General features: G+C 42.2%; 1 pseudogene; it reads left to right on the forward strand.

Moving 5' to 3' along the window:
* Positions 1–268: 268 nt before the first annotated feature.
* Positions 269–386, forward strand: LOC126204825 (5S ribosomal RNA; annotated as a pseudogene).
* Positions 387–15,467: the final 15,081 nt, after the last annotated feature.

Below are 15,467 nucleotides of genomic sequence, written 5' to 3' on the forward strand. Positions count from 1 at the left end.
GTGTGTGTGTGTGTGTGTGTATGTGTATGTATGTGTATGTGTGTGTTGTTTTCGTGTGGTTGTCGTGTGCGATGAAATACGAAATAAAAGGGTCAGACCCAGGATTTGGTATTCAAATACATCAAGAAAGAAAGCCGGACAAGAAATTGGAAGTGAGATAACTGTTCTGGTTGTTCGAGCGTGACATCGAGGCTCTGACTGGAGGAAACCATCTACAGCCCGTGAAGTTTGAACTATGAAGCAATTTTAATCTGGCTATAGCAAAGCGGCCAACGGCCTTGCCGCAATGGTAACACCGGTTCCCGTCACATCACCGAAGTTAAGCGCTGTCGGGCTGGGCTAGCACTTGGGTGGGTGACCATCCGGTCTGCCGAGCGCTGTTGGCAAGCGGGGTGCCCTCAGTCCTTGTGAGGCAAATTGACTGAGGAGCAGCGGCTCCGGTCTCGTAAACTGACATACGGCCGGGAGAGCGGCGCGCTGAGCCCATGTCCCTCCATATCCGCACCCAGTGACGCCTTCGGGCTGAGGATGACACGGCGGCCGGTCGGTACGGTGATTCCATAATACCTATTTTAAGAACAACTGCTAACGCAGTACAGGAAGTGCTTATCAGCAAGGTTGCGCAACCGGAAGTGAGTTTTCCAGCAACAAACAGACAAGTAAAATAATAGACGGAGAAAAATTCTAAGTACCACAACACTAATGAAACAAATAACCTAAAAAGGGATTATTCTGCAACAAGGTCCTAGTAATACTAGGTCCCTTGTTGCTGCAGAAAAACGATTACATAATATCTATTTTAAGAACAACTGATAACGCTGTACAGGAAGTGCTTATCAGGAAGGTTGCGCAACCGGAAGCGAGTTTTCCAGCAACAATTATTCATTGTTGTCCAGTGTTGTGGTACTTAGAATTTTTCTCCGTCTATTATTTTACTTGTCTGTTTGTTGCTGGAAAACTTACTTCCGGTTGCGCAACCTTCCTGATAAGCACTTCCGGTACAGCGTTAGCAGTTGTTCTTAGAATAGATATTATGTAATCCTTTTTCTGCAGCAACAAGGGACCTAGTATTACTAGGACCTTGTTGCAGAATAATTCCTTGTGGTCTTATTTTTAGGGTAAGGATTTAGTAACTCAATGTTAAATGTTGTTTTGTTAAGAGAGAGAACTACAAACTTTGATATTGCCAAAAGCCGAGAAGGAGGAGTTTAGTTTAGTTTTGTAGTACAAGTAAGGGCGTTCTTGCAAGTTGCCAAGAAATGCCGAGTTCGCTACTCATTTACGAGGGGCGGTTGACAAGTCCGTGCAAAAATAGAAACTATTGACGTGTTTGGGGTAAATCTTTTTTATTTTTCGACATAGTCTCCTTTTAGACTCATACACTTCTTCCAACGCTGTTCTAATTTGTTGATTCCTTCCGATTAATAGGAATTGTCCAAGTCTGTAAAATAGCTATTAGTTGCTGCAATCCCCTCCTCGTTTGAATAAAATCTTTGTCCCGCGAACCATTTCTTCAAATTGGGGAACAAATAGTAGTTGGAGAGAGCCAAGTCTGGAGAATAGGGGGGGTGTGAAACGAGTTGGAATCCTATTTCCATTAATTTTGCGACCACAACTGCTGAGGTGTGTGCTGGTGCATTGTCGTGATGGGGAAGGATTTTTTTGCTGTCCAATCGCCGGCGTTTTTCTTGCAACTCGGTTTTCAAGCGATTCAATAACGATGAATAATATGCACCTGTAATAGCTTTACCCTTTCCCTGGTAGTCGATGAACATCATACATTGCGAATCCCAAAAGACAGTCGCAATAACCTTTCCGGGCAAAAGAAAGGTCTGCGCCTTTTTTGGTGCAGATTCTCCCTTGGTAATCCATAGTTTAGATTGTTTTTTGCTCTCAGGAGTATAGTAATGTATCCATGTTTCATCCACAGTGACGAAACGACGGTTAAAGTCCTGCGGATTCTTCCTGAACAGTTGCAAACCATCTTTGCAACACTTCACACGATTCCGTTTTTGGTCAAGCGTGAGCAATTGCGGAACCCATCTTGCGGATAGCTTTCTCAATGTCCAAATGTTTATGCAAAATATTATGTACCGTTCATTCGAAATGCCCACAGCACTAGCAATCTCACGCACCTTAACTCTTCTGTCATCTATAACCATATCATGGATTTTATCTATGATTTCTGGAGTCCTAACCTCCACAGGGCGTCCAGAACGTTCAGCATCACTTGTGCCCATATGGCCACTTCGAAAATTTTGAAACCACTTATAAACTGTTCTAATCGAGGGTGCACAGACACCGTAATGTTTATCAAGCTTCTCTTTAGTCTCCTGAGGCACTTTGCCTTTCATAAAGTAATGTTTATCACCATACGAAATTATTTTTCATCCATTTTTTTGACAATCACTCGACTTCCTTGATTCACACGAATGCCAAACACAAAGAAATAGACCAGTATGGCTGAAACTAGGTGTGCGTTCTATCCAAAGACGCTACTAACTAAACAGGACCGCGATACGCGCCGGTGGTGCCAACTCTCGGACTTCGCAAACGCCCTTCGTACATAGCCGCTGACAGTGTGTACGTGTGCAAATTTACACTACTGGCCATTAAAATTGCTACACCACGAAGATGATGTGCAACAGATACGAAATATAACCGACAGGAAGAAGATGCTGTGATATGCAAATGATTAGCTTTTCAGAGCATTCACACAAGGTTGGTTCCGGTGGCGACACCTACAACGTGTTGACATGAGGACAGTTTCCAACCGATTTCTCATACACAAACAGCTGTTGACCGGCGTTGCTTGGTGAAACGTTGTTGTGATGCCCCGTGTAAGGAGGAAAAATGTGTACTATCACGTTTCCGACTTTGATAAAGGTCGGATTGTAGCCTATCGCGTTTGCGGTTTATCGTATCGCGACATTGCTTCTCGCGTTGGTCGAGATCCAATGACTGTTAGCAGAATATGGAATCGATGGATTCAGGAGGGCAATACGGAACGGCGTACTGAATCGCAACGATCTCGCATCACTAGAGCCGGCCGCGGTGGTCTAGCGGTTCTGGCGCTGCAGTCCGGAACCGCGGGACTGCTACGGTCGCAGGTTCGAATCCTGCCTCGGGCATGGGTGTGTGTGATGTCCTTAGGTTAGTTAGGTTTAAGTAGTTCTAAGTTCTAGGGGACTTATGACCTAAGATGTTGAGTCCCATAGTGCTCAGAGCCATTTGAACCATTTTTCGCATCACTAGAAGGTAGAAGACAGGCATCTTACCCGTATGGCTGTAACGGATCGTGATGCCACGTCTCGATCCCTAAGTCAACAGATGAGGACGTTTCCAAGACAACAACCATCTGCACGAACAGTTCGACGACGTCTGCAGCAGCTCGGAGACCACGGCCGCGGCCGCGGTTACCCTTGACGCTGCATCACAGACAGGAGAGCCTGCGATGGTATACTCAACGACGAACCTGGGTGCACGAATGGCAAAACGTCATTTTTTCGGATGAATCCAGGTTCTGTTTACATCATCATGATGGTCGCATCCGTGTTTGGCGACATCGCGGTCAGCGCACATTGGTAGAGTGTATTCGCCATCGCCATACTGGCGTATCACCCTGCGTGATGGTATTGGTTGTCATTGGTTACACGTCTCTGTCACCTCTTGTTCGCATTGACGGCGCTTTGAACAATGGACGTTACATTTCAGATGTGTTACGACCCGTGGCTCTACCATTCATTCGATCCCTGCGAAACCCTACATTTCAGCAGGATAATGCACGACCACATGTTGCAGGTCCTGTACGGGCCTTTGTGGATATAGAAAATGTTCGACTGCTGCCCTGGCCAGCACATTCTCCAGAAATCTCACAAATTGAAACCGTCTGGTCAATGGTGGCCGCGCAACTGGCTCATCACAATACGCCAGTCACTACTCTTGATGAGCTGTGTTATCGTGTTGAAGCTGCATGGGCAGATGTACCTGTACACGCCATCCAAGCTCTGTTTGACTCAATGCCCAGGCGTGTGAATGCTGTTATTACTGCCAGAGGTGGTTGTTCGGGGTACTGATTTCTCAGGATCTATGCACCCAAATTGCGTGAAAATGTAATGACATGTCAGTTCTAGTATAATATATTTGTCCAATGAATACCCGTTTATCATCTGCATTTCTTCTTGGTGTAGCAATTTTAATGGCCAGTAGTGTATATTGACATGTGCCCAGGTCTCCAGGGTGCTTCGGTTTCCTCGTTAGGCAGTGCATACATCGGAGTACCTGTGGACGTGTAACCGTGACCTCCTCACCTAACTCGCCGACTGTGTCGCGGCAACGTGTGCTGGCTGCAGCGGCGCCAGAGGACGGACATCGGACGGCGGGAAAGAGCCGCGTGCCAGAGGCCAGCGCCCACGGGCCGGCCTGCGGAATGCGCGCGGGCAGCGCGGCCCGCTGCTGGCGTTCCAGCGGGGCGCGGCTGGAGACTCCAGACTGCGGCGGCTGCTGGCGCCAGCGCTTTGCATGCGGGACGCCGCGCCAGCCTCGCTCTCCCGGAACCTTGGCAGGCGCTGCCGAGACCTTCCGCGACCTCACGGGCCACGCCGAGCACACCACATATACGTATAGGCACTCCGAGAAGCACAGTGCGCGGAGGTGGGCACTTCTTACTAACATGGGCTGCTGTCCTATTCCAGTCGCGTTTCGAGCAGGAGAGAAAGGACTATCTGTACGCCTTCGTTCGCGTCCTAGTTTCTATTATCATATTCTAACCATTCCCACGCTAGATGTATGGCGCTGACAGCACAGTGGTTGCACAGTTCTTCTCGAATACTGTAACGTCTCCTGGCAAAACACGTATTATATGTGTTAAAAAAGAAAAAAATAATTGAACTGCATAAATGTAATTGTATTTCTGCCTGGACAATGATTGTGTGATCTTTATGTAATAAAGAGAAACCATTATGTGGCATCAGAATGAGATTTTCACTCTGCAGCGGAGTGTGCGATGATATGAAACTTCCTGGCAGATTAAAACTGTGTGCCGGACCGGCACACAGTTTTAATCTGCCAGGAAGTTTCATATCAGCGCACACTCCGCTGCAGAGTGAAAATCTCATTCTGGAAACATCCCCCAGGCTGTGGCTAAGCCATGTCTCCGCAATATCCTTTCTTTCATTAGTGCTAGTTCTTGCAAGGTTCGCAGGAGAGCTTCTGTAAAGTTTGGAAGGTAGGAGACGAGACACTGGCAGAGGTAAAGCTGTGAGGACGGCACGTTAGTCGTGCTCGGGTAGCTCAGTTGGTAGAGCACTTGCCCGCGAAAGGCAAAGGTCCCGAGTTCGAGTCTCGGTCCGGCACACAGTTTTAATCTGGCAGGAAGTTTCATTATGTGGCATGTTTTATACTTGTATAGAATTATGTATAGATTTTTTTAAAAGATATCTGTGTCGGCGAGTACTGAAACCTCCACAGACGATACTTACTAAATATCAAACAAAAATTTAAATATATCAAACCTAGTATAAATGCCGGCCGGAGTGGCTGTGCGGTTCTAGGCGCTGCAGTCTGGAACCGAGCGACCGCTACGGTCGCAGGTTCGAATCCTGCCTCGGACATGGATGTGTGTGATGTCCTTAGGTTAGTTCTAAGTTCTAGGCGACTGATGACCTCCGAAGTTAAGTCGCACAGTGCTCAGAGCCATTTTTCGAGTATAAATAGTAGTGACCTAGCATTAATTTCTCTGTGGTCGTTTTGGAGTTACGTGAGTGGGAAGAGCCTGTGATGCTATATTGTATGCTTGTGTAACATTCTTTTGTCAAGATTGAGAGAAGGACGCTATTAGGCATTGATTTGTAAAGGTGTGTAAGAATTAATCTGTCTAAATGTTTTGAATTGAGTTACTTAATGAAAACTTGCATTATGATTTGTAATAAACTTGCCAGGTATTTTATCCCATCCTTTTAAGACATTTTCAGTTATTTAAATATTATTCGTGGTGCAGAGCTGCGCTACGAACGAACGAGCCGCAGCCGCGGTGCATTCAGACTGCAGTAAATGAAATCAATCATACCGCAAAGAAGCGGACAGGTAATAGTGAACTAAAATTATTTCTTTCAGCTTTCGGGATTGCAGGGCAGAGTAGCAGATTTTATGATGTGTTTTACAGGTGGACGCTGGCTGCGGATGCTATATTATTAACAGTGCAAAAAGATAATTTATCTTCATGAGATAAAAGAAATTTGGCTGTGCGTAGTTCTGGTCTGGCAAACATTACAGTAAAAACATTTTTTCTCTGATAATAGTCTCATGTTCTCGTGATAGTCGTGGTACTTATTGGTGTTTTACTGTTATCAAAAATCCACTGCAAAATTTTTATGTTGAACAAACATTGCGTACGATAACATCAGTATTGATAACGAAATAATTTTCAGTAACCTTTTCAGTAACTGTAAAGTAAGGAAGATATGTTTAACTTTATAGCTCGTTACAGTAACGAAACAATGTTCCTTTTATAGAAAGCCAGATCCAGAATAATAAGAACATAATATATTTTGTTTTGTTGAAAATTAATGAGCCTCGCGGGATGAGCCGAGCGGCCTGAGGTGCTGCGGTCATGCACTGTGCCGCTGATCCCGGCGGAGGTTCGAGTCCTCCCTCGGGGCATGGGTGTGTGTGTTTGTCCTTAGGATAATTTAGGTTAAGTAGTGTGTAAGCTTAGGGACTGATGACCTTAGCAGTTAAGTCGCAAAAGATTTCATACACATTTGAACATTTTTGGAAATTAATGATCCAAAGAATGTCACGGCATAGCATCCCTAAAAAGTATTTCAGGGCTCTTTTCGTAGCAATATATGTTATCTCATCCATTTATCAATATATTAGTTGTTACGTGAGCAATAACAAGCAGACAGCGAAAATACATATTCTCAGACTTTACAGAGTATTGTATAGCGAGTATCACGACGCCTTGTGCATGCACAAAAAGGGCGCTCCGTTTAAGGTAGGTAACAGTTATACGATTCTGGCCTATCTGGAAATATGTCTTGTCAGCTGACGACCCTAGTGATTTTAAAATGCTAACGCAGTTAACAAGGATAAAGATCGAGCCTGTAAATGCATATCTGTGCCCCTATTCAAAAGACAACAGAAAATAGGATTAAGAATCATTCTATCCTAAACTCAAGGAATAAATGGGACACTCAAATTTGTCATCCTCTGGGGAGAGTTCAGGAGTAATATTAGATGAAATTCCCAAACTTTCCCAAACCGTGAAGAAGGCTTAATCATATCGCCGATCACTGGAAAGTTGTAAAATATAAACCTCCAATTGAAAAAGGAACTTTCTTCATTTTTAAATTTTTAGTTTTTTGTATTTGTTGTACATACCACACAGATACATATTGATTAAGACCGTTTGTGCAAGGTCATACAGAGCTCACAGAAGCTGGTAACAGATCATCATGGTAACCGCCAACAAACAAAATTCTTTTACGTTGCTGTGGAAAAAATAAAAGATAGTACAACATATACAGTGATCCATTCTGAAATGAAAGTGCTACCTATTCTCCAACTTATACCATGGATCCAGCAGTAAAGGTTAAACAATATGTAGACACGACAATATAGCTATACTGATAGTCCACAGACTGGTACAGAAAGTCACGATGGAAATAAACGCTGTCAACTGGCAGCTTACAATCTCTTAAAAAGTCCATGCTGATACGATAGACTTCGGATTTTCTCGCACTAGGATAATGGTTATGTTAATGAAAACTGAATGAAGCTCAGTCCCTTGAACACAGAAACATGTTAGTCTCGACGGCGTTCACACAATACGTGATTCAAATCACCTACTGAAATTGAATCGTACGAACAAGTTGGACAGCCTCTGACATCTGTTTGTTGGATGGGACTAAAGAAATTGCCATGATGGAAGTGCATACTTATGAAGGATGTTACGCACGGTCTACCGTTTGCAGAAGTGGGCGAGGCCTAGCCAGCCGTGTGCTTTTGTCGGCACCTTCAGCGTTCACCCTAGGTCCTTCGGGAACCATAGAGAATGACTAAAGGACCCTTTCCGAAGGCAGATAAAAGAACACATGGCCACAGATATGCTATGCACCTCGAGAGAATTAGGTCTCCTTTACTCTAAATATTATAATCCAATCAAATAAATCACAAGCTATGGATGGGAAGTTTCAGCAGAGTTCCCCTACATTTACGTGAATTTAGGGAAATACTTGCTGGTCGCTGGGGTAAAAGGCTGGACTCCTCCAATCCATGGAGGAGTGCTGCCTGTCATGGAAAGAAAGGCATTTGGCCCAGCTTCGACAAGGCGCGTTTGCTGAATTTTCGAGTAAATTTCGCATTTCGTGTTTGCACTGCTCTCGTTCTGAGATCGTCACAGTTTGCATGATCTGCTAAGCAACTTGCGTTACCTCATTAATCATGTTGTTTCTTGGATCTTGAATCCGCCTACTTCGCAACTACGAGTTGCGCAGATCAGGAGAGCATATCGCGTATTCCAAGTAATCTTGCAGATAGTTTTGAGGCATCCTCCAGAATGCTAGAGGTACATTCGTTACGCATTTGATCTACTTGTGAGCCCCTATCTGCTGTAAATTTTACGAGAAATAATGTTCGTTTCACTAATTAGTGGGCCGGCCGCAATGGCCGAGCGGTTCTAGGCGCATGAGTCCTTAACCGCGCGAATGCTAAGGTCGTAGGTTCGAATCCTACCTCGGGCATGGATGTGTGTGATGTCCTTAAGTTAGTTAGGTTTAAGTAGTTCTAAGTTCTAGGAGACTGATGACCTCAGATGTTAAGTCCCGTAGTGCTCAGAGCCATTTGAACCACTAATTACTGATTATCAGACATTGTGTCCCATGTCGGTCTTTTAACCAATAAATTGATATTGTTAAACACAGACTTACTTTGCATTCCCAAACTCTTTCAAGATGGCCGCCGACCGAGATCACAGATATTTTCTTCGTCCGCTAAAAGAACTTATTTAAGAGGAAATAGCGTCAAATTTAAATTTTCTTTTTTTCGTATACTTGCTGTAGTGTACGTTCTTGTCGCACAACTAAGTATTAGCGTCCCAGCAGAGACTGTACTTGAAAAAAACTTTGTGTTATCTGAAGTCCCGATAGTCGCGACATAATCCGAAATATTGCGTAAGATAAACACAAAAATCAAGTTTCTTGATGCTGCAAAATTCGTTAAAAAGAGACAGCTACTGATTTCATCAGTGTCTACTGTCACAATAAAAGTGCAATTAAACGTTTCTAAATCGTATTTAACTAACACATTTCGTATTGTTTACTAGTTAGATAGAGGCGATCTAGGCCTAAATTTTCTAAGTTATAAACGTTTAAAAACCTGACCAAACACACTTGATAGATAAATTCTCTAAAAGCAAAGTAATTAGTAATTCATTCTTCTCTCATTGTATCTCTAGATCAGTACAAAAATCAACAACCGCACCTAAGACCTTGGTGTCGTTTTTTGTTTACATAGCCGGCCGAAGTGGCCGTGCGGTTAAAGGCGCTGCAGTCTGGAACCGCAAGACCGCTACGGTCGCAGGTTCGAATCCTGCCTCGGGCATGGATGTTTGTGATGTCCTTAGGTTAGTTAGGTTTAACTAGTTCTAAGTTCTAGGGGACTAATGACTTCAGCAGTTGAGTCCCATAGTGTTCAGAGCCATTTGAACCATTTTTTGTTTACATACAGCCAATCTCGCGTCCTTGACAAATTTAAAACATTCTTTAAACTTAATTATTCTTTCGAAACTGACCATGAGCGAGAAATGTGGGAGCTGTTATAGGGTAGTGAGTAGAGAGATTTGTTGCCAATCTTGTAGGAAATATTTCCAGGGGGGGGGGGGGGTGCAGGGGAAGAATGTTGGGAGAACAGAAGAGGCTCTCTCCTGGAACTGCAGACCATGCAGTAGAAACATTTTTATTGGGGAACAGGAAAGAAAAATCTGTGCCCTTCAGGCACAGTTGGAGGAAGCAAGGGAGGAACTGATAATGACCAAGGGAGACAGGGGGGAAAAGGGTGGTTGGGAACTGGCAGCTGGTAGGAGGATAGGAAGAAAGAGAACGCGATCTGACAGTTTTATCATCAACACCAAAAACAGGTATCTACCATTGCCAGAGTTAAGTGGAGAAGAGTCTCAGGTAGAACAAGGAGCAGAAAATGTGCAGCACACTTCAACCGAGGCCCAGTGTGCTGCTGCTAGGTAGTAGCCATGGGCGAGGTGTAGGCCCTCAGTTACAGGAAAGTTTAGGGGCAGCGTACCAGGCCACCAGTATCTTCAAACAAAATGCAGGGCTAAGTCATATGATAGAGGACTTAGGGGCTTTATGTAAGGACTTTATAAAAGAGGACTGTATAGTGATAGTGGGTGGGGCAGGAAACAGTTTGGACAGGGATGGGGCATATGACGTAGGTGGTGACCTGGACAAGATAGATTCCCTGACTTATGACACCAACGTACACTTTGTTGAGCTGTTTCGGCGTCATGATCGGCCACAGCTTGATGGAGCTGTGAGGCGAATCAATGTGAGGTTAGGGATAACTCTGAGGGCAGCCAACTTTGCTCATGTTTCTCTGGTGCCCGTCGGGACTATCAACAGATGGGGTTTCAGTAGGCGTGGCCTACACCTAAAGAGGACTGGAAAGGGAAGATTGCTACAGCTGATTCATGAAAGTACATAGTCAAATACCTGTTGTCATGGGTAGGAAAGGTAAGTCTTTTTAGGATAAATCCAGATAACATGTTCGCCTGCCTAAAGAATATCACCAGCACTTTAAAAAATACTGAAACAAACACTCACAAGACAGAGTTTAATACTCCAAATGTTACACATACCAGACGTCACAAAGAAAACAAACAATTGGAAAGAGTGATATGGGACATCTCATAGACTTAACAATCCTCTATCAAAACATACAGCCGGCCGCGGTGGTCTCGCGGTTCTAGGCGCGCAGTCCGGAACCGTGCGACTGCTGCGGTCGCAGGTTCGAATCCTGCCTCGGGCATGGATGTGTGTGATGTCCTTAGGTTAGTTAGGTTTAAGTAGTTCTAAGTTCTAGGGGACTGATGACCACAGCAGTTGAGTCCCATAATGCTCAGAGCCATTTTAACCATTTAAGCCAAAACATACAATCAACAAAAAATAAAATACAACTATTAGAAGTTGAGCTCCAATCTTTGAACTTTGAACTACACAGTAGGTTTCGTTACTGAGCACTGGTCTAGAGAGACAGAAAACTGTATGAAAAGGAAAACTCTTACTGCAGAACTGCTTCAAGGGGTGGAGGATCATGCACTTATATCAGAAAAGGAACACAGTTCAAATCAAGAGTTGACCTCAGTACAGCAAGTGAAGGCAAACACTTTGAAATATCAACTATTGAATTGACAGAACTTGATATCACCAAGAAATTAATCATTTTATGGGTGTATAGATCTACCAGTGGTAGTGAGGACACTTTTTTCAATAAATTAACAGAAGTTCTAGATAAAGTCTCAAGTACAAAGGTCAACATAATTCTGTGTGGGGCATTAACATCAACACGAATACTATAAATGAATCCAGCTGCACCCTCATACATATCCTTCAAAGTTTTGGCATGTCCCTACTGGTCAATAGTGCAACAAGGGTTACTAAAATGACTGCGTCAGTAATTGGCAATGTGGCCACAAATGTGGACAGGGAAAAATGTGATGTTACTGTAAAAGATCTCTATCAGACCATCTCTGTCTAATAACAACAGTAAAATCAGGCATTGAATCATTCCCTCAACTACAATCCTACAGACGATATCTATCAGAAATCAAAAGTAAAAGATTTTTCAAAGGAACTAGCAAAACAAAGTTGGGATGAAGTGTATAAGGAAACCAATATGAATATGAAATTCTCTAAATTCTCCACATTATTTAAATTGAACTTTGAAAAGGCATTTCCAAAAGTATGCATGTCTGTAACATCTCACAAAAACAGATGGATAACAGCAGGTATTAAGAAGTTCACCCAAACACTTAAATACCTCAGTTCCATGAAAAAGAGTTGCAATGGTCCAGAATTCTTAAATTTCTGTCATAGATCCAAACGATCTAGATGAAGGTTCTGATTGCGGCAAGAAAGTCATTTAACGACAAAATAATGTATAATGCAGAGAATAAAAGTAAAGTAGTCTGGGATGTTATAAAAAAGAAAACAGGTATAGACAAACAAACCCAGAATAACATACTGCTAAGGGAGGGGATAAGGTAATAAATGATCCACTTAGCAAACTATGGAAATGAGCATTTTTCAAATATTGCACATAAGTTACAACAAAAATTCTCCAAAACAAATAATATAACACCTGTAAATAATGTTGCACTAAATACAATGATGTTACTTCCAACCACAGAGAATGAAGTCAATGAAACTATTTAAAAATTAAAAAATAAAAAGTCAGTAGGCTTAGATGAAGTACCAATGTGTGTACTGAAACAGTGCGTAGGGATTATACAAGGCCCCTTAAAAAGTATAATAAATGAATCCTTCACATCATGGACATTTCCAGAGCAGTTAAAACAGGCAAGAGTAGTACCTATGCTTAAGAAAGGTAATGCAGAAGACATAGAAAATTACCAGTCCCTTTTCCTGCTGTCACCATTCTCAAAAATAATAGAAGCAATTATGAAAGACAGATTAATGAATTACCTGAATAAATACAATCTTTTAAGCAAATCACAGTTTGATATCTGAAGTGGCAAAAATACGGAGTCAGACATAGTATAATATATAAAGGTTGTACTTGATGCTCTTGGCAAAGACGAGTGTGTTACAGGCCAATTTTTGGATCTGTCTAAGGCCTTTGATACAGTTGGCCACAAGATTCTATTAAATAAATTAGAAGTATTAGGAATAAGAGGGGTAGCTAGTGACTAGTTTCGATCATACCTAGCAGACAGGGTACAAAGAGTAGAGATAACACATACTGCAAATAGATCTAAACATTTACTAAAACACTTATCAGAACCAAAATACATTAATATAGGTAGCATACTAGGATAAACACTATTGCTGATGTACATCAATGACTTTCCCAGTAGTGTTACTCTTGGTGAAAAAATTCTCTTCGCTGATGACAGCAATATTATAGTCACTGAGAAAACAAGAGAACTCCTTGCAGAGAATGCAAATGAAGTTCTCAAGGAAGTTTACGATTGGTGAATAAGAAATAAAGTGACATTGAACATGAAGAAAACTAATGCCAGGAATTTCAGTTTTAAGAGGGGAAATTGCAATGTTAAATGTAGATGGCACCTCTATAGACTGTGTAACAAATGCAAAACTTCTAAGAATGAATATTGATTCTCAGTTGAAGTGGTGTGAACACACAAAGCTACTTGCAAACATAATGTCATCAGCATGTTGTGCTCTTGGAATCCTATCATTATTATGTAACATGCAGTGTCTTTTAGTTACGTATCATTCATATGTACACTCAATTCGTAGCTATGGTATTCTTTTTTGGAGAACAAATGGACAAAATATTAACACAGTTTTCAAACTCCGGGAAAGAATCATAAGAATCGTAACCAAAAATGGCAGACGAGCTTATTGTAAAGATCTGTTCAAAACACTGGGGATTTTAACTGCTATGTGTAAATACATTTACCACTCAGTTGTACGCATCAAAAATAACGTTGGTAATTACTGCACAAACAGTTCTGTCCATGACCACGGAACAAGAGCTAGACTCAACTTACATTTGCCAAGAAAAAATAAACATAAAACTTAAAACGAAGGAATAAAACTGTACAATAAATTACCAAAGAGATAAAAGAAATTGCAAAAATACACTTATTTAAAAAGGCAGCTAAAAAGCACCTGTTATGGAACACATTTTATACATTGAAGGGTTACTTGTTAAAACAGAGTTGGGTTTTGGGAAAAAAAGTTATACAAATAAATAATAATAATGATGATGAAACATCTCACATTCCACGTAACACCTTCACACTACGATTTTTTCCTTCTTTATTCCTTTTCTAGAAAAACTTACCCCCAAGCTATGCATCGCACAATACTAAGACCTCTTCCTCTCTCTGAGCTCAACATCTCACTCTTTAGAGAGGGATGCTGACTCAGTTTTTCAGGATAGCAAATACGAAGTTGTGGTACAGAAAATAGTCCAGAGATCACCACTGTGTGTGTGTGTGTGTGTGTGTGTGTGTGTGTGTGTTTGTGTGCGTGTGTGCGGGTGTGTGCGCGTGTGTGCGTGTGCGTGTGCGTGTAGTGAGTGAAGTGTTATTAAACAAAGAGTGTATAGTGTGTGCAGTGACTGATAGTGAGATACGAGTGAACAGTGTGGTATTACATTATTTAATAAGTTATTTGTAATAAAAAAGTATTGTATACTAGGAGTAAATCTAATGATTGTCTCTAACTAGAAGTCTGTAAATTTATGTATATACGAATCAGCTTATTTTTAAATTGGTCTAAGCTTGTAAATACTTTGGCATGTCCTATATCCCTGTAAAAAAAGATCTACGGATGAATAAAGCTACTACTACTACCAAACCTAATTGTTCTACAACTAATCTTGACTAGAGGTATTATAAATACAATCAGCCATCCGCACATCTAATTTGCTATCTCACTGGACGTTATTTTCCTTACAAACCAGGTGTCCGTACTTTGGAACATTCAGATTTATTGGAACAACTTACAATTAATTTGTTTTGCTGATGTGTAACGAGCACTGCATTCTCTCGTGTAGCACCTCAAAGTTGCGTTCGTAAGTGTGGTGGGCAGACAGCACGCACGACTATCGAGCCACAGCACAACACAAAGTGAAAATATCTCACGTTTTATTTCAAGGCTTAGGATCGGAGACGTCTTGTATCCAGAGCAGGTTCCCCGAAGTTCAATTATACTGTAGCTCAACCACGCGTCTACGTACTTCTCACGCCTAGCCCCTATTTCTGCATGTAGAAGCAGACGATTGACCCGTGAATAGTGACCTCAGAGTCGCAAGGTTACGCTGAAGAAATCGGTTTCGCTGAGCGAGACAAGGTGGGTTTAGTTCGGCCTTGGGCTAATTCCATGAACAATAAATTAAACAGTTTCCTCCCCGAACCGCGAAGCAATTCCTTCCGCTTTCGTCATTTGCTGTCGTGGGACTGCCATGCTATAATCTAACGAAATGTAGCTTCTGGTAAGAGGAGTGTATCTACAATCAATAAATGAAAAATCGAGATACACACATCAAGAAAAGTATTGCATCACCCTGGTTCCCAGAACTCTTGAATATAGACGTTGACTGTGGATAATGTATCACAGACACAGTCTCTTTGACTGTTTAGAGATGTCACTAAACCCTGCAAAATATGTCAACAACCATGCATGAACAGCGCCTATTAGACGGAGGGATTCTGACAGGCGACCAGTTCCAGTCATTCC

This window comes from Schistocerca nitens, chromosome 9, assembly GCF_023898315.1.
Source record: "Schistocerca nitens isolate TAMUIC-IGC-003100 chromosome 9, iqSchNite1.1, whole genome shotgun sequence".
In the NCBI taxonomy this organism is placed as follows: domain Eukaryota; kingdom Metazoa; phylum Arthropoda; class Insecta; order Orthoptera; family Acrididae; genus Schistocerca; species Schistocerca nitens.